Source organism: Balaenoptera physalus (assembly GCF_965194825.1).
Source record: "Balaenoptera physalus genome assembly, chromosome: 10".
In the NCBI taxonomy this organism is placed as follows: Eukaryota; Metazoa; Chordata; class Mammalia; order Artiodactyla; family Balaenopteridae; genus Balaenoptera; species Balaenoptera physalus.
In genome coordinates, this window is record NC_138889.1 from 4,632,345 (window position 1) to 4,651,079 (window position 18,735).

The following is an 18,735-nucleotide window of genomic DNA, read 5'->3' on the forward strand; positions in this document are numbered from 1 at the left end:
AACACGAAGAAAAGCTGTGAAATATGCAGAGGGACTGTCAGGTGGCATGAGCCCCCCGGCCTCTCCATCCCATCACCATTCCTTTCCTCACCTCTGCCAGCAGCCCAGGCCCGGTTCAGCTGTGTCCTCGGCTGGTCAGACCCCGAGGGCACTCCCTCCGTGTGGAGTCCATTGGTAAAGCCTGTGGCAGAGAGCTGAGCCTTTCAGAAGTGGTCCACACGTGTCCAAATGGGAGGGCACTGAAATCAGCCTGTGCCCCACCCAGGTGGGCAACTCTGACACGCTTTCAGGTTAAACCTCCCAACGGGTTTTAAGCCTATTTCTTCTAAGGCTGTCCGGGCTTCAGGTGTAAGGAGAATCAGCAGGGATCTGAAAAGGAGGTTGAAAACTTGAACAATTGGGGAAAAAAATCAATATCCTTAATTATTTGTTTTGCTTTCATTTTCATTCATTTTTTATTTTATTAATTAATTTTCCTTCCAAACAGATAGCTCCTGGCTAAGATATCTTCACCCAAGTCACCTTGTTAGTGATTTGGCTACACCTTAGAACCCGGGTCTTCTCCTGTGTGTTTACCAAGTGTCAGAGCCCCTGGGAATGGGATCATATCATAGAGACATATACTCTTAGGATCATTAAAATCTGAGAGGTGAAACATTGCTCCCTTGGCCTGCTGCAGGGCCTTTGCACATGCAGTTCGTCTGTCTGGAATGCTCTCCTCCACCCATATCTCTTTCTGGCTAATTCCTTTTTATCTTGGAGAATCCACAGGTCAGGTCAGGCCCCTGTAACTTGCTCTCCTAGCAGACTTGCTTCTTCTTAGCACCAATCAGAACTGTAATTAAATAATTAATTAGGTGTTTATTCCCAGGATCCCTCTTTGGAATGTAAATTCCAGGGAGACAGAGACTTTCAACTGTATAGGCTGAACACTGTATCGTAAGCGTGTGATACCATCCTGCACATAGTAGACGCTCAATAAGTATTTATGGCATAAATGCAACTTACTTCCTCTCACCTCACCTTTTACAATATTTTCAAAATTTTATTCCCCCTTTCAGGCCAAGGTTAAATGTTATCTCCTCAGTAAAGCCTTTTGACAATGATCCAACATGTAAATTAACCACTCATTCCTCTGTTCCCGTAGCCTGTTATACAGAAGACACAATAGCATCTGATTGAACCACATGAAATTGTCAGTTTTTAATAGGCCAAAGTGGCTGAATGTCTGCAATTTCATGTGACTAAATCTAACAGTTCATTAAAAATCTACAAACAATAAATACTGGAGAGAGTGTGGAGAAAAGGGAACCCTCTTGCACTGTTGGTGGGAATGTAAACTGATACAGCCACTATGGAGAACAGTATGGAGGTTCCTTAAAAAACTAAAAATAGAGCTACTATATGACCCAGCAATCCCACTCCTGAGCATATACCCAGAGAAAACGTTAATTCAAAAAGACACATGCACCCCAATGTTCATTGCAACACTATTTACAATAGCCAGGACTTGGAAGCAACCTAGATGTCCATCAACAGAAGAATGGATAAAGAAGATGTGGTACATATATACAATGGAATATTACTCAGCCATAAAAAGGAATGAAATTGGGTCATCTGCAGAGACGTGGATGGACCTAGAGACTGTCATACAGAGTGAAGTAAGTCAGAAAGAGAAAAACAAATATATATTAACACATATGTGGAATCTAGAAAAATGGTATAGATGATCTTATTTGCAAAGCAGAAATAGAGACACAGATGTAGAGAACAAACGTATGGACACCAAGGAGGGGAAAGGCAGGGGTGGGATGAATTGGGAGATTGGGATTGATATATATACACTCTTGATACTATCTATAAAATAGATAACTAATGAGAACCTACTGTATAGCACAGGGAATTCTACTCAATGAAAGAGGGGATATATGTATACATATAGCTAATTCACTTTGCTGTACAGCAGAAACTAACACAACATTGTAAAGCAACTATGCTCCAATAAAAATTAATTTTAAAAAATCTAACAGTTCATGCTTTCATCTCTCTTACTAATACATGAGTTCCTTGAAAACAAGACCTGTATATGTTCACCTCTGATATCTGACATTTGTTGCATAGGGTCTAGTACACAACAGATGCTTAATAAATGTTGGTTATAAGAATGCCTGAGTGGCTGACGAATCACTCCTCTGGCTCCACACAGATTTCCAAAGTGACTTTTATCCACTGGACTCTTCCAAATTCAGGGCACTCCCTGATGACAAAATGTCTTTATGGACTAAATATTTTTTTTACTGTTTCCAATTGGACACCTTCACTCAGAGTCAAGGAATTCATTCCCAGCTTACAGAAACCACAAGCCATGGAAAGCTAAGGTTATTGCTTGTTGAGAGAAATAACATCAAGATGGATGAGATCAGTCTAATGGCTCAGGTTATGCCTGTCAAGGGGACTGTGAAATTCCATGAAACACTCCACCTTCCTCCACCCACCCAGATGGCCAGATGGCTCCAGTGTCCATCTAGCCCTTCCCCGGACAGCCGTTCAAAGGGGAGCTGGAACAACCGTACACATGAACAATTTTGCATGGCCTACTTGGCCTTGCCCACTTACCTTTGATGACAGGTGAGGCCTCCACACCTGTTGCTGGCACGCCTCACCACAAACAGCTCTAAATCACAGCAGAGACAGCAGGTGTCACTGAACTAGCCCTAGTGCTTTGGCTCTTCAAGAACTTAGAACTAGTTGTCTGGCAGCTAAACTTGCCCTAAGGCACTTCACATATTAACCGTTCATGATTGCTCCAAAGCCGCAGGAACCTATTTCCATCAGCTTCAACCTTAGGAAAAAAAATTTTTTTTGGCTGCGCTGCATGGCATGCGGGATCTTAGGTCCCCAACCAGGGATCAAACCCACACCCCCTGCAGTGGAAGTGCAGCATGGAGTCTTAACCACTGGACCACCAGGGAAGTCCCAGGAAAATCTGTTCTTAAAGGTAAGAAATCACATAAAACTTGCAGATAGATGAGAACCCTCCAGAAATAGAAAACTGAAATCATCCTGTCTCTTTGTCACCCCTTAAGGCTGAGAAGAAATAGAGGTCATAACAACTCAACCAACAGTAAACAGAAGGGCAGTCTGACGGATTCCCTAGGAACCAGATGGGCTAAGAGCATGTGAATTCAGCCCCTCATTTTATAGCTGAGTCCATTAAAAGTCACAAACGTGAAGCTTCACCTAAAGTCACAGGTATGTTAGGGAGTCTCTTCCTGTCACTTTGTCTCCTATGCAGGGAGGTTGAGCTAAGATGTTTGAAGAGATTCCATTTGCTTTATTAATGAATGAATTGCAGTAATCTTGTGTCTTCATCTGCTGGGGCTGCCATTACAAAATACCACAACTGGGGGACTTAAACAACAGACACTTATTTTCTCACAGTTCTGGAGGCTGGAAGTCCCAGATCAACGATCCGACTGATTCAGTTCCTGGTGAGAGCTCTCTTCCTGGCCTGCAGACAGCTGCATTTTCACTATGTCCTCACCTGGTGTAGAGAGAGAGGAATCTCTGGTGTCTCTCCTTATAAGGGCACTAACCCTATATGAGGGCCCCACCCTCATGACCTAATTACCTCCCCAAAGCCCCACCTCTCAATACTATCACATTGGAAGTTAGAGCCTCAGCACATGAATCCGGGGGGGACAAACTTTTAGTCCATAACAGACTGTCTTAAGTCCATGACTCAGAATGCGTCTCTTGGTGTCTTCAGAAAAATAAGCATATTTGTGTTTTTGAAAGAAAAGAATTATATTTTGGGGAACCATACTATTACATTTCCAATAAGTTAAACACATTTATAACTGATAATAGTAATAAAATGCTATAATTGAGATATTCTCTCTGTATTGTCCCAATGTGAGTAATTTCCCTCTAGGTCATTGGAATTATCCATTGTGAGTAAGCATCTGTACTCTGAGTGGTAATTATGCTATGATCTCAACGTCCACAAAGTTTTCCTCCTAAGGTATCTTCAGCATTTCCAAGGAAATTCCAAGAAACATTGACTGAATCCCCCTCTGTCCTCCCACTTTATCCATCATCTTCCAGTGTTAGAGGTCATTCCTGATTCCTGTAAAACTAGAGTGAATTTCCCCAACTGCCCTTCAGACGTGGGTACCGAAGAAAATGAATTACTAGGTAGGAGTGTGAGCAGTTGAGCCTCACAACCGCCCACCCCTCGTCAGCCGCATCCATCAAAGCCTTGGGCCTCCAGATTGTGTATCTCAGCCCACTCTCCCCAGCCCTACAAGAAGTGTGCTTTTTTATGTTTAAATTATCACTTAAATTCCTTGAGGATATGAGCTGGCTTGCACCTTCCTTCCTCCCTCCCTTCTCTCCATCCCTTTCTTATCCCCATTCTTTTATCCTTCATTTCAATCCATTTTTGCTGACTCTCATCTTATCTGGCTGAAGGACAGCAACCCTTGACTTGACACATGGAATTGAAGGATAAAGGTTTGGCTCCTGAGTTTGGCACGCCAGGCTGTGTTTCTGTCCCAGGCTCATTTGTGCACTTGTCGCCCCTCTTTGCTCTCCCCTATACTCAGCCCCACATGAGAACAGCTGTGGAGTCAGTGTCCATAGTCAGTGGCTCTGGACTCACATTTCTGGATAGAGAGGTGAAGTTAGAGAAGTTAGGCAAGTTATTTAACCTCTCTAAGCTCACTTTTCTCCTCTATTAAAAGGAAATAATAATGCTGAAAGAAATGACATATAGAGGCTCAGGGCACATACAAAGAGCTCTGCAAATATTAGCGATTATTATCCCACTAACAGTGAGTACCAGGAAGGTATGGTCTGCATCTGCTTTGTTGTCGCTGTTGTTCGGGGGGCACTTACGGCTTTATTGGGGTGTAACTGACATGCAATAAACTGCACATATTTAAAGTGTACAATTTGATGGTTTTTGACATGTGTGAAACCACTGCCACAATCACGATAATGAACACATCCATCACTTCCAAAAGTTTCCTCATGCTCCTTCAGAACTTCCATCCCCACTCCCATCTCCTGGCAACCACCGAACTGCTTTCGGACCCTATAGACAGGTTTGTATTCTCTAGAATTTTATGTAAAAGAAATCATGCAGCACAATTATTTGAGATTTATCATGTTGTGGGTATCAGTATTCCTTCCTATTGCTAAGTATGACTCCATTGTATGGATGTACCACAGTTTATCAATTCACCTACTAATGAATATTTTGAGAGGTTTCTGTTTTGCAGGTATTAGAAATAAAGATGCTATAAGCATCCGTATACAAGTCCTTGTATGAATGTGTGCTTATTTCTCTTAGGTAAATGGAATGACTAAGTCATGTGAAAGGTGAATGTTTAACTTTTTAAGAAATCACCAAACTGTTTTCCAAAGTGACTACATTAGTCAGACTTCTCCAGAAAAACAGAGCCAATAGGATGTGTATACACAGAGAGGTTTATTTTAAGGAGTTGGCACGTGTGATTATGGAGGCTGGCATATCCAATATCTTCAGGGTAGTCTGGAAGCTGGACCCCCACACAAGAGCCGATGCTGTCTTTCAAGTCCAAATGCCGTCTGCTGGCAGAATTCCTTCTTGCTCAGGGGAGGTCAGTTTTTTGTTCTAGTCAGGTGTCTGCTCAGCTGCTACAACAAAATACCATAGATGGGGTGGCTTAAAAAACAAGCTTTTATTTCTCACAGTTCTAGAGGCTAGGAAGTCTGAGATCAGGGTGCTAGCATGAGGGTGAGGGCCCTCTTCCTGGCTTACAGATGACTGTATACTTGCTGTGTCCTCATTTGCAGAAGAGAGAAAGCCCCGGTGTCTCTCTTCTTACAAATCTCATCATGGGATTATCTAAACCTAATTACCTACCAAAGGCCCCACCTCTTAAGACCATCACATTGGAGGCTAGGGCCTCAACATATGTATTCTGGGGAGGACACAAATAGTCAAAAACATGAGGCCTTCACCTCATGGGATGAGGTCCACCCACATTATGAAGGACAATCTGTTTTACCCAAAGTCCACCAACTTAAATGTTACTCTCTCCAACACCACACTCCCAGAAACATCTAGTGTAGTGTTTGACCAGATATTTGGGCATTGTGGCCCAGCCAAGTTAACACATAATATTAACCATCACAAGATGACCCCTTGTCAACCTGATACTCACACACATCTCTTTAGGCCATAATTAAGCTCCAAATGAAGACAATAACAAGATCAACCTTCCATCTAATATGATACAGCTATCCTGCATACAACTGAAAATGCACTAACTCTTTCCCCAGAAGAGGATGTAAGGTCCTTGGGTGATGTTTACTCTTCTCCTTGATATCCTGCAACTTAAATACTATGATGTAATATTAATAATACATCAACACTATGATACATCTTCCATATCATGTAACACACACACACACAAGTATTCGTAATAGAATAAGGACAACTCAGTGGCTACAGTTTCTATTCTGAGGTCAGCCCTTCAGAGAGGAGCAATCACAGAGCTCTCCGAGGATGCCAGGACTCCGTTCACAAATTTATCCCTCATAGTAGTGGTGAAAGTATGTCTTCTGGACCCTCCTAGGGGGGGTGAGTGGGTCTTAAATGACAAATCTATCTAACATTTCTATCTCCCTAAGCCACTGCATCCATTCTTCCACATTAAACCAAGGCAAGTCTGGCATTTCCAGCTTGCTCCCCATGGACCACGTTTTGGTCCATGTTTCATCCGACCAATCAAACTGTAAGATAAGAGCCCTGCCTAACTCCTTAAGCTGCAACATCAAATGCAGAACTTCAGCTTTGTGAGTCTGATCCAATGGGAAAAACTGGATCCGATGTCCACCATGACCCCATTTCCTTAATCTCCATTCCCACACATGTTCCATGGATTTCAATCTGGATGAATGAAGACACTCAAGTAGCTCTTTTGGAGTATAGCTCACCTCCTCGTGGGTCACACCTTGTGCCTCATCTTTAGCTGGGGCTTGAGTCTAGAAACGAGGAGGGGTGGTGGGGGTGGGCTCTGAGGAGAATCAGCAGTGTCTTGCATGAGAATCACCTCAGGGGAGGCCATCACAGTCTCCTCAGGCGAGACAGGGTGCATCCCCTCAAATGGAGGTATAGAGGCTACTCCCAGTGGGGGAGGGGAGGCCACGTCTAATGGTGGTGCAAAGCTGCTTACATTGAGATTGGGGTGACCTCTTCCACCAGGAAAGAAGACTCAACAGGATTCAGGGGCTCCACATCCTCAGCTTTATTGGGATCTTCCCACACACCTCCATTCCAACTTACAGGATCCCATTCTTTCCCAATCAATTCCTTCACTTTAATAGTAGTTCCCTTGATCCGTCTCCCAAGGCAATAGAAATAAAAGCAAAAATAAGCAAATCAAACTTATAAGCTTTTGCACAGCAAAGGAAACCATACACAAAACGAAAAGACAACCTACAGAATGGGAGAAGATATTTGCAAGTGATGCAACCAACAAGGGTTTAATGTCCAAAATATACAAACAGCTCATAGAACTCATAATATAAAAACTAACAACCCAATCAAAAATGGGCAGAAGACCTAAATAGACATTTCCCCAAAGAAGACATACAGATGGCCAACAGGCACATGAAAAGATGCTCAGCATTGCTAATTAGATAAATGCAAATCAAAACTACAATGAGGTACCACCTCACACTGGTCAGAACGGCCATCATCAAAAAGTCTACAGATAATAAATGCTGAAGAGGGTGTGGAGAAAAAGGAACCCTCCTACACTGTTGGTGGGAGTGTAAATTGGTGCAGCCACTATGGAGAACAGTATGGAGGGTCCTTAAAAACTAAAAATAGAGTTACCATATGATCCAACAGCTCTGATTCCAGCCAGAGAAATTTCTCTGTTTTTAAGGACTCAAGTGATTATATTGTGTCCATGTGGATAATCCTAGATAATCTCCTTATCTAAAGGTCTATAAACTTCATTACATCTACAAAGTCCCTTTAGCAATAGTACCTATATTACTTTGAATAATTAGAATACAGAATGTGGGGGAGACATCTTTAGAATTTTGTCTACCACAGATGACTATCCCAGCACCATTTGTTGAAAAGACTAACCTTTCACCATTGAATTACCCTGGCCCCTTTGTCAAATATCAATAGACAATATATGCATGGGATCATTTCTGAACCCTTATTTCTGTTCCACTAATCTAATTTTCTGTCTTCATGTCAACACTACACTATATTGATTTCTGTGGCTTTATAATGACTCTTGATTTTATGCAGTGTAAGTCATGAACTTTGATTTTTCTTTTTCAAAAGCTATTTTAGGTCTTTGACATTTCCATAAATTTTAGAATCAGCTTGTCAATTTCTAAACAAGGCTACTAAGATTGTCAGTGGGATTACATTGAATCTATATATCAAAGAAGGAAGAATTGACACCTTTAAAAGCTTGAGTTTTTGATCCATGAACATGATATATCTCTTCATTTCTTAGTTCTTTAATTTCCCACAGCAATGTTTCTGTAGTTTCAGTGCACAGGGCTTGTACATCTTTTATTTTCTTGAAGTATTTCATATTTTTGATGCTATCATTAATGCTATTGTTCCTTTTATATCAATGTCTGATTGCTGCTAGAATATGGATATATAATTGATTTTTGCTTATTAGCCTTGTGTTCAATCTTGCTTAACTCACTTACTGTGAGTTAACTCACAAAGTTCTAGTAGCACTTTATAAATTCTTTAGGACTTTCTATGTACATGATCATGTCATCTATGATTAAACATAAGTTGCCTTCTTCCTTCCTTCCCAATCTGAATTCCTTTTTTTTTTTTCTTGTGTTGTTGCATTGGTTAGAACCTCTAGTATAATGTTGAATAGTAAGATCAGACATTCTATCCTTATTGCTGATCTTACGGGGAAAGCATAGAGGTTTTCAGCAATAAGAATTATGTTGGTTGCAGGCTCTTTGTAGATACCCTTTTTCAGATTGAAGAAGTTCCCTTTTATTTCTAGTTTATTATTTCTGTTTCTGGGATTTCTTCTAAAATCAGGAACGAATGTTGAATTTTTCATATGATTTTCTGTTTATTGTTTAGAGATGACTTTAAAAGGTGCATTTTTCTGCTTGTTGATATGTTTAATTACATTGTTATTCTCAGAAATAAAAAGGAATAAACTATATTGATACAGGCAACAACTCAAATGAATCTCGAAGACATCGTGCTGAGTGAGAGAAGCCAGTCTCAAAAGGTTACTTACTGGGAATTCCCTGGCAGTCCAGTGGTTAGAACTCTACACTCTCACTGCCGAGGGTCCAGGTTCAATCCCTGGTCAGGGAACTAAGGTCCCACAAGCTGCTCAGTGTGACCATTAAAAAAAAAAAAAAAGGTTACATACTGTAGGATTCCATTTATATGACCTTCTAAATGCTTTTAACAGCCTCTGGTAGGACATTCCTCTCTGACATCACCAACAGTACATTTGGTGAAAGGATTTGCTCCCAGTTCTGGGTGTTGGGGTGAGGAGATTGGGTTTTTTGTTTGTTATTTTTTTTTCTTGTTGTTGTTCTGTTTGTTTGTTTTTATTTCCTGCTTTATGTTTTTTTCCCATCTCTGTATATTCTGAATGACTGGCTCTGTAACATTTACAAAATATACCCACTGCAGGAGCTCCAAGGAGAGTGTGAAAGTGCCGCTCCTCTAATGCCCTGGATTCTAGCCCTGATTCTGCTGTGGTAATAGTGGGTGCCCATTCCACAGGACACTAGCAGCTGTGAGGGGAATATCAACTGGAGAAAACTTGGCCTCAGGAGATTTCAGTCTGGGCATTACCTCTTTGTGCCACCTAGAAAGCTTTATTCATAGGTAAGGAATGTGGCGGCCTGCCCTCTGAGGAAATGCACTGCCCAAACATTTTCATGTAGATCATTCAATATATTGCATGGGATTTGCTGAGTATGGCTAAGAAAAACATCTTTTTCCTGGAAGGCATTACAATTCTCACATTTGAAACATAATCATTTGAGAATCTCAAGGGTCTCTGATGATGTGTTAAAAGACAGGTTACAGCATCCAGGGCACAAGTAGTAGTAAAAAGCCTAACCTGGACTCTGAGAAAGGCTTTACATGAGGACTTTGGTGCTGCAGAAACAGCACAAAGAGAGCCGTACTGGATTCAAAACAGACTTGGGCAGCAGTACCACTTCTTCAACGATAGACTTTGATGAATGTTCATTGCAGGCTGCACTAAGTATTGCTGAGAGTTCACAAAAACGAAAGCTTGGTTTAATTAAAACTGAAAGAAACAAAAAACTCCCGACGAGTCTTATCAGCAACCTGCCTCCATATTCATTTTCTCCTCTTTCTCCTGACATATGGGTGGGGTGGGCTGCTGGTCTGCTGGTCTGCTGAGGGGCTTTGAATGGTAAACACAGCCCCAGGGCTACCAGGGGCTGGAGGGACGCCTGGAGGGATTTTGGAAGAACTTATCCTTTGTCTCTGGATCCGAAGACCGGTGTCTCCCCCTTATGTGGAAAGCCCAAAGGTGGGAGGTGGGCTGGTGCCTCCTGTGATGCAAAGACACAGGCAAGGAATCGCAGGGGAAGCAGCTGCATGTCCACCAATGGTGACGCACCCTGACTGAGCTTTCCCTTTGGCTGAGGGGTCAGCACTGAGGCATCAGTTAAAGAGCGGCTGCCTTCCAGGGTGAGGTGACCCACAGGAAAGGGTGTGGGGGGGGCGGGGTGCAGTGGTGTCCCAGCCGAAAGTCAGCACTGGGGTGTCTGCCACACCGCAGGCACCAACCCCAGTATCAACGGCACCAGCCAAGGCTACCCTCATCTCTTCTTTCCTTTCCACCCAAACTCATCGGAAGGAAGGTGGAGCAGGGGACAAAGACAGCCCAGCTGCCTGATGCAGGTTCTGAGCCTGCTGTGGGCAAGGGGAGAAGCTTCGAAATGGGTAAGAGATTATATTTTTATTTATTTTTTTATTTAATCTTTTTTTGTTTTTTTGGCCGTGACGCACAGCATGTGGGATCTTATTTCCCCAGCCAGGGATCGAACCCATGTGCCCTGTAGTGGAAGCACGGAGTCTTAACCACTGGGCAACCAGGGAAGTCCTATATTTTTTAATTAGATGGAAAATGAGACTATGCCTGAAAGTACCTGGGAGAGCAAAGGGATCTGCCAAGACTTTCTTCGGACTTGGAGCAGGGAGATTGGATGGAGAAGGTTTGATGGGCAGGGGTGTAAATACACAATTAAGGTACTCCCACTGGAAACCTCGAGCCAAGCTTCCCCACTCCTGGGCCTGAGCAACATGCGTTAGGATGAGCTGAGATAATAATTCCCTCAGCTCTCAGGGCAACTGTGTGAGGCCTGGAGAAGGCAGAGCCCCCAGGGGCTGAAGTATCTGGATCTCTTTGGTCATAATACAATTACTATTTTCTACAATATGCTGTGACCTGAATGGTATCGGGTCCTTGCTTATTGCTCTTTCAGCAAACTGGTTACAACTGGCAGCAAGTAATTGATTGGGTTACCTAAGGCAGTGACACTTCCCATCCATCACCTCAGCAACCATCCAAGGAGTAAATAAATCCTTGTTCAACCAAGTGACAAGGAATAAGCCTCATATTCTTTAGGTGGAAATGATGTCTTTTTCCATCTGCTATATGTGGAAGATACAGTATGTGCATAATGTGTTCAATTCTATCAACTTATGTCAGAATTTCAGAAGATTCTTAAAGCCTCCAGAGGAATGAGTCAACAAAGGAAATTTGAGGAAGGGGGTAGTGCCGAAAAAGCGAAGCAGAAAAGATTTCATCAGTCATTGAGAAAAGGAGCTGTCCATCATTTGTGTCCAGCAAATCAGGTCCCAGTATATTTGCTCACAACATATTAGATCACAGGGAAAGAGAACCTAATGGGTGGTGGTAAAGGGAAGTCGAGGTTTGAAAGGAGGAGATGTAAGGCCGGCTGACCCTAGAGAAAGATGTGGCCGTCACAGAGGCCAGAGCCTACTGCTATGTTCGATGATGGATGAAGACCGGAAGCCTTTGAGAAGGGGAGAACAAGTGTTCATTTCTGGCGGGTGGACGTGCTTCAGCCAAACAAAACTTGCACAGAAATAGAACAGGCAGAGAGGAAAGGATCAAAAGCAAAGGTGGAATCTGGAACCACGGAAAACTCCAGGAGAGAGGTTAAACGGAAGGCTGCCTCAAAGCCCAGAGACAGACACAAAGGGTCCCTCTCACTTAAGGGACCAGAACAGGGTGGGACCTAGAGGGAGGGTCCAGAGGAGATGGACACCAGCCCTCAGCTGGAAAAAGGGCTGTGGAGAAAGTTCCAGGAGGGATCGAATTCTTGCCCAACTTGGCAGCTGGGCCAACCCAAACCTGCCATGAGTTCGAAGTTGTTGACTGTCATTTATCCAGGTCATATCAAGGACAACGAGGTAAGGACGGGGTACTTCTTAAGCTCTGGCAACCAACAAGTGGTGACTATACTCTAAGAAATCTAAACTACTTTTGCTCAATTGTTTCTATATGTGTGTGTGTGTGTGTGTGTGTGTGTGTGTTTTCCTTTTGAAAATGTTAATGGAGGTCTTAGCTAAACTTATATTTAAGAAGGCTCAAGAGATGACACATCAATACTGATGAGAGGAGACATCTGGGTACTCGTAGCGCTTTGGTAAGGGAGAGCCATAGTCTCAGCATACCTGCCCCACCCCTTTCCGTGCACACAAGATTGAAATCGGAGTTGCAGGGAAAGCAGCTGATTAAAAGTTTGTAAAATTGTCCCCAGCAACTTGAAATCTGGAGATAAGCCAACGCTCTTAAAGATAAATGGACCAGGCTGTTGGCAGAAATCTAATATTCCCATTTTTTTCCTTACATTTTTTTGAGTTCAATAGTCACTGAAATAATGATAGTTAGCAATTTTTCTGTGCCAAGCCCTCTTTTGAAACCTTTTAAATGGACTCTCTCATTACATCTTCATTTGCCCTTCATCACCCTTGAGGGAGCCACTATTTTTTTTTTTTTAATTAATTAACTAATTTATTTTTGGCTGTGCTGGGTCTTCGTTGCTGCGTGCGGGCTTTCTCTAGTTGCAGCGAGTGGGGGCTACTCTTCGTTGCGGTGCGCGGGCTTCTCATTGCGGTGGCTTCTCTTGTTGTGGAGCACGGGCTCTAGGTGCGCAGGCTCAGTAGTTGTGGCATGCGGGCTCAGTAGTTGTGGCTCGTGGGCTCTAGATCGCAGGCTCAGTAGTTGTGGTGCACGAGCTCAGTTGCTCCGCAGCATGTGGGATCTTCCCGGACCAGGGCTCAAACCCATGTCCCCTGCACTGGCAGGCAGATTCTTAATCACTGCACCACCAGGGAAGTCCCGGGAGCCACTATTTTGACCCTTGTTTTACAGATGAGGAAACTGAGGCCCAAAGAGGGTGTGTCATTTGCACAGCTGAGAGCCGTCTGACTCCCGAGGCTGCATTCCTCACTGTGTGTGTCGGAGACCCAGGTGTGATCTTCACGTGGTGCCAAAGTAGGTCAGTTCAGTCTCTGGAGAGCAGGGGGCACTCAAGGTGTGTGAGGGCAGTCATCCGTGGTCTAGAGCAAAGAACTAACTGTTGAGGTAACTTTGTACTCTTCAGCCTGTGGTTTTCTCATCATGTGGACAGCCCCTCTGTAGAAGACAGATGTACTGGGGAGGGAGCGTGCCCATAGGGGAAGAGAGTGGGTGGATTTGGAACTGGTGTTGCCGGTACACACACAGTTCACCTCCGTATAGAATTACAGGGGCTTAACTTCTTAAAATTTAAAAACATTGCAAGGATGACTTAAAGGAACTTGGATAATTTTGCTGTGGACCAATGAAGCTAACAATTTGTGGGCAGGTCGCCAAGACAGGGAAGATTTTTCATTTTCTTCCTAAAAGAACTCTAAAATAATATGAGTCTAGTTTATGTATTTCCCAGTTGAAGGAGGGGACTAGGTAGAATGATACCGTGAACGGTGCGCTGACCCAGAAGCCAGGAGGACAGGGCCAGGCTCCTCCTGAACAAACAATTTTAAACTCTCAGCCTCAGTTTCCCTTCTGTAAAACAAGCCCACTGGATGATTTCTAAAAATCCATTCAGCCATAAAATTCCAAGATTCTCCAACATGTTTGTTGCAGTGACAAATAACATAAGTACTTTTAAAGTAGTAAAAGTACTACTACCTTACAGCTGTACTGCTGTTATTTACAGTAGTACGGCTGTAAAGTAGTAGTACTTTTCCAGTTGCTCCTGCCTCTGCCCCCCGGCTCCACGTCTCACTAGCTGCTACTGCTGCCGCCAAAGCCGGAAGCACGAAGCACGAACTCAACCTCTTCATTAAAGACAAACGGAACAGCTCCCCTTGGATGCAGCCACAAGGTGTCGGTGAGAGATTGACTACCCAGGAGGAGTTCCCTCCCACCTTGAACAGAGAGCTCGGAAGAACACTGGGAAAGTGAGCACTTTGATAAGCAAGGGGCGTTGAAGAGGAGTATTTATTGGAAAGCAAGTCTCCCTCTGCTACACGAAGTCTGCACCACCCACAGTGTTTGTGGACCCCGTGTTCCTGCCAGTGAGAACGCAGCCTGAATCTTCCTGCTTTCCATGTCTGCTGCATCAACAGGCCAGTTACCAGCTCTGAAAGCCCCAAGGTGCGGCCCGGTTCAGTCCTGCCTGTCATTTCTACCGCCTATCTCTCTCTTTCCTGAGGCCAAGTTCCCGTGGATCCTGGCCGTACACGACGTCCTGGGGTTTACAAGGGAAGGGAGCGTGCCCAAGGGCACGGGAGCATTGCTTAGCTTCTTGGGCAAAACGAGGCCCTTTATTTTTCTCACGCGTCAGTCGCCTTGGGGGGCTCCCAGGATTGAATGTTTTGTATCTGCCTTTTCTCTGCAGCTTCACTATTCCCCGCTGTTATCTTTGGCTCCGTTGCTATGGGCGGGAATATTTTCTTGTCCTTGTTTAATAACTGCTTGGCTGCCAGACGGGCTCATTTCTCATTGTATCGGTGCAGGATTAGCCGAGATGTTTGGGAAATATTTCCTGTATTAAGCAGCAGGGGAGAGCTTGCTGGGCCCGTACCTTCTTTTGACATCGCGTCATACTTTTTCTCCACTTTTTCCCTTGGAATGTGCTGAGGCCAGTTCTTTGCATCCAGAGCACCAGCCCCTCCCTGACACTTTGCAGAGCTCCGTCCCTTTCCAGGTGCCCTGTGTAAACACTCCTCGGGGAGGCTGCAGGGAATCGCAGGCAAGCATCTCAGTTGATTTTTGGTATTTGGGGTCCAACAGTGTCCTGCATCACCAATCTATTTTCCAGGTTTAAAATCGCCTTTCAACCTATTTCATACTTCAGATTCTTTGACAGTTAACTCATCGGGCTTCTATGGGAGCCGCCAACTGATCGACAGGGATCGTAAACCGGGTATTCTTCGATGTTGCCTAGAAGTGATAGCAAGTTTACAGCTCTGTCTGAAATTCTAACTGCTCATAGCATTTTGGTATTCTTGTGTTTGCTTGTGACAAGCCTCAAAGGATTGAGAAAAACTATCCCAAAAAGTTACCAAAAGAGGACAAAAATCCATGACTTTTGGGCTCTTGATTAGATTGAGATAAAGAAGAATACATGCTCAAAACCTGGCCGAAAGTCATAGCCATAAGTTTGGTTGCATCGCAGTGGAAACGACACAGGCTGGTCTCAGGGTGGGACTCACGGTTTTGAAGTCTGAGGTCACCTCCTCAAAGGCCTGGGGACTTGGGTGTGTCTCATCTGTAACATGGGAGGACCCTGGCTCACACGGTGGTTGTGGAGAATGAGTGTGAGAACACCTTGTAAACGACAAACATAATATCACTAGAATTATAGGAAAACGGGTATGAAAATACCTGTAAAATGAGAAGAACGGCACAAGAGCTAATGCTGTAGAGGCTACAGTGAAAACCTAATGGAAATGGAAATGCGCTTCAAAGGGTAGGAGAACCATTTCCTCTTCGCCGTGGAAATTAACCTTTCTTTGTAAAGATGGATTCCCCTTCCTGCACTGGACGAGGCAGAGCCCACCACCCACCAGAGAAGTGCAGCTGCCCGATGCTCACCGCCCCGGTCAGGGCAGGACATGGGGGCCTGGTGACCCAGGCTCAGCCAATCCCGCTCCTGCCCCAGACTTTGCTCTAGAAGCCAGTCATCCGAAGAAACTCCATTCTGGCTGCAGAGGATGGAGGTTACCGCTGCATCTGGTTCCTGGACACGGCAGTAGTGGGGGACCCAGAGGCGGCCTCCATCGGTCACCCTCCTGTGGATGGCTTGGGGTGTCACTCCTGGATGCCTTACCTCCCATCCTGGTTTAGCAGACAACTCAAGAGATTCCCTAAGCTCCCCAATATCCTTTCATATAAAACTTTGTCATGGAACATTTCAAGCATTCAGAAAATCAAAGGGAATAGCATAATGGACCCCTGTGCACCTATCACCCAGTTCATCAGTTATCAGTATTTGGCTGATTATTTCACCCATTTCTGCTCCTCCCCTCACCTCTTATTTTGTTTTTGGTTTTGGCTGAAGTATTTTAAAATAAATCCAAGATACCATATTGTTCCACCCATACATATCTCAATGTGCATTTCTAACTGATAAAAAGAGAGGGTGTGGAGAAAAGGGAACCCTCCTACACTGCTGGTGGGAATGTAGGTTGGTACAGCCACTATGGAGAACAGTATGGAGGTTCCTTAAAAGACTGAAAACAGAACTACCATATGACCCAGTAATCCCATTCCTGGGCATACATCTGGAGAAAACTCTAATTCAAAAATACATACATGCCAATGTTCATTGCAGCACTATTTACAATAGTGGAACATGGAACAGGACATGGAAGCAACCTAAATGTCCATCAACACAGGACTGTATAAAGAAGATGTGGTACATATGTACAATGGAATATTACTCAGCCATAAAAAAGAGCAAAATAATGCCATTTGCAGCAATGTGGATGGACCTAGAGATTGTCATAGTGAATGAAGTAAGTCAGACACAGAAGGACAAATATCATATGATATCGCTTATATGTGGAATCTAAAAAAAAGGGGTGCAAATGAACTTATTTACAAAACAGAAGTAGAGTCACAGATGTAGAAAACAAACTGACTGTTACCAGGGGATAAGGGGGGGTGGGGGGATAAATTAGGAGATTGGGATAGACACTACTATACACACTACTATATATAAAATTGATAAGTAATAAGAACCTGCTGTACTGCACAGGGAACTCTACTCAATCCTCTGTAATGGCCTATATGGGAAAAGAATTGAAAAAAAAAAAGAGTGTATATATGTATATGTATAACTGATTCACTTCGCTGTACACCTGAAACTAACACAACATTGTAAATCAACTATACTCTAATAAAAATTAAAAAAAAATAAAACACCATTTTTTCTAACATAACCATAATGTCATTTTCCCACCCAGCAGGATTCATAGTAATGCTCAGTACCTCCCAGTCGTCATTTCTGCTCAGATCAGTAAGAAATGCTTTGTGTTAATGATAAGACCCTGCCTAACACCCTCTCTCCCTCGGTTCTGTCCTCTTGGCCCACAAACAGAAACTTCACCTTGGGAAGGTATTGAGGGAATACATTCCTCTCCTCCCCGTCCCCTCTCTTGGTGGAGGAGCGACTTACCCAACAGCAGGTGGACTGGGAATGAGGAACTGAGTGAGAGGCTGGGCTCCTCCAGGCATCTCTCTGGGGTGGGTCTGTCCCCAGAGCAGCTGCGTCCACCCAGCTCAGCAGCCACAGCCCCAGCACATGCGGCCCCGGCCCAGGCCCAGCTTGGGGGAGTGAGTCTGGAGGGTCGTCTCTGCCTCGAGGAGTGAGGAAGTGATTCTGGGTAACCAGATCTGCTCTAGAAAACCCAGCTGTCCCCAGCTGACTCATCCCAACAATGGTCTTGGAGCAAAGCCCTAGGAAACCTGGTTTGACCGGCATCTATGCTGCAGCTTCTAACTGCACCAGCAGTAAAGCTGGTATTTTGGTCTCGTCCTCTGTTTGATTTCAGCATCAGTCTCCAATGTTCCGAATTCAGTGGAAAAGAAAGAAAAGGTGATATTATTTGTAAGCCATCAACTTCTACATACTCAAATTAATTCAACCATCATTACTATAAACCAAACCCAGCACTAAGGACCCATGATGCAAAGATGAAGAACGTCCCTGCTCTAAGGAGCCCATCGACCACGGGGGTGGTTACAGTCAAGCAGAAGCGACTCCGAGGGATTCTGGAGTGCAGACGCGGGGGCATCAGATGAGCGAGATTTCCTCAGAGAGATCGGGGGACACAGGCATCCAGAGGGAAGAGAGATGCGCAGAGGCCGAGAGAAAGGGGGAAAGAGCACACAGTGCAGGGACGGGAAGGGCCGGCCTTGAAGGAGGTGGGAGGCCGGCCGGGTCAGGCGCTGACACCTGGGTCGTGCCCACCTGGGAAACGTGGCCCCATTTTAAAACCAAGGGGGTGACACGGAAGATTTATGAACAGAGGCAATTGTGAAAAGATGTTTTTAGCAGCAGCGTGGAGCATGAATGCACAGAAATGAGACACAAGTCTGGGGGAACAATCAGGAGCCTATTGACAACAATCCACGGGGACGCAGGAAG

General features: G+C 44.3%; 1 long non-coding RNA gene across 1 annotated transcript in view; it reads right to left on the bottom strand.

The window, feature by feature from the left end:
* The window catches only part of LOC309667631, a 71,176-nt gene extending 58,084 nt beyond the window's left edge, over positions 1-13,092 (bottom strand). The window contains exon 1 of the long non-coding RNA XR_014267862.1: positions 92-13,092. This is a non-coding gene — a long non-coding RNA (uncharacterized lncRNA). The remainder of the gene's footprint in view (positions 1-91) is intronic.
* Positions 13,093-18,735: the final 5,643 nt, after the last annotated feature.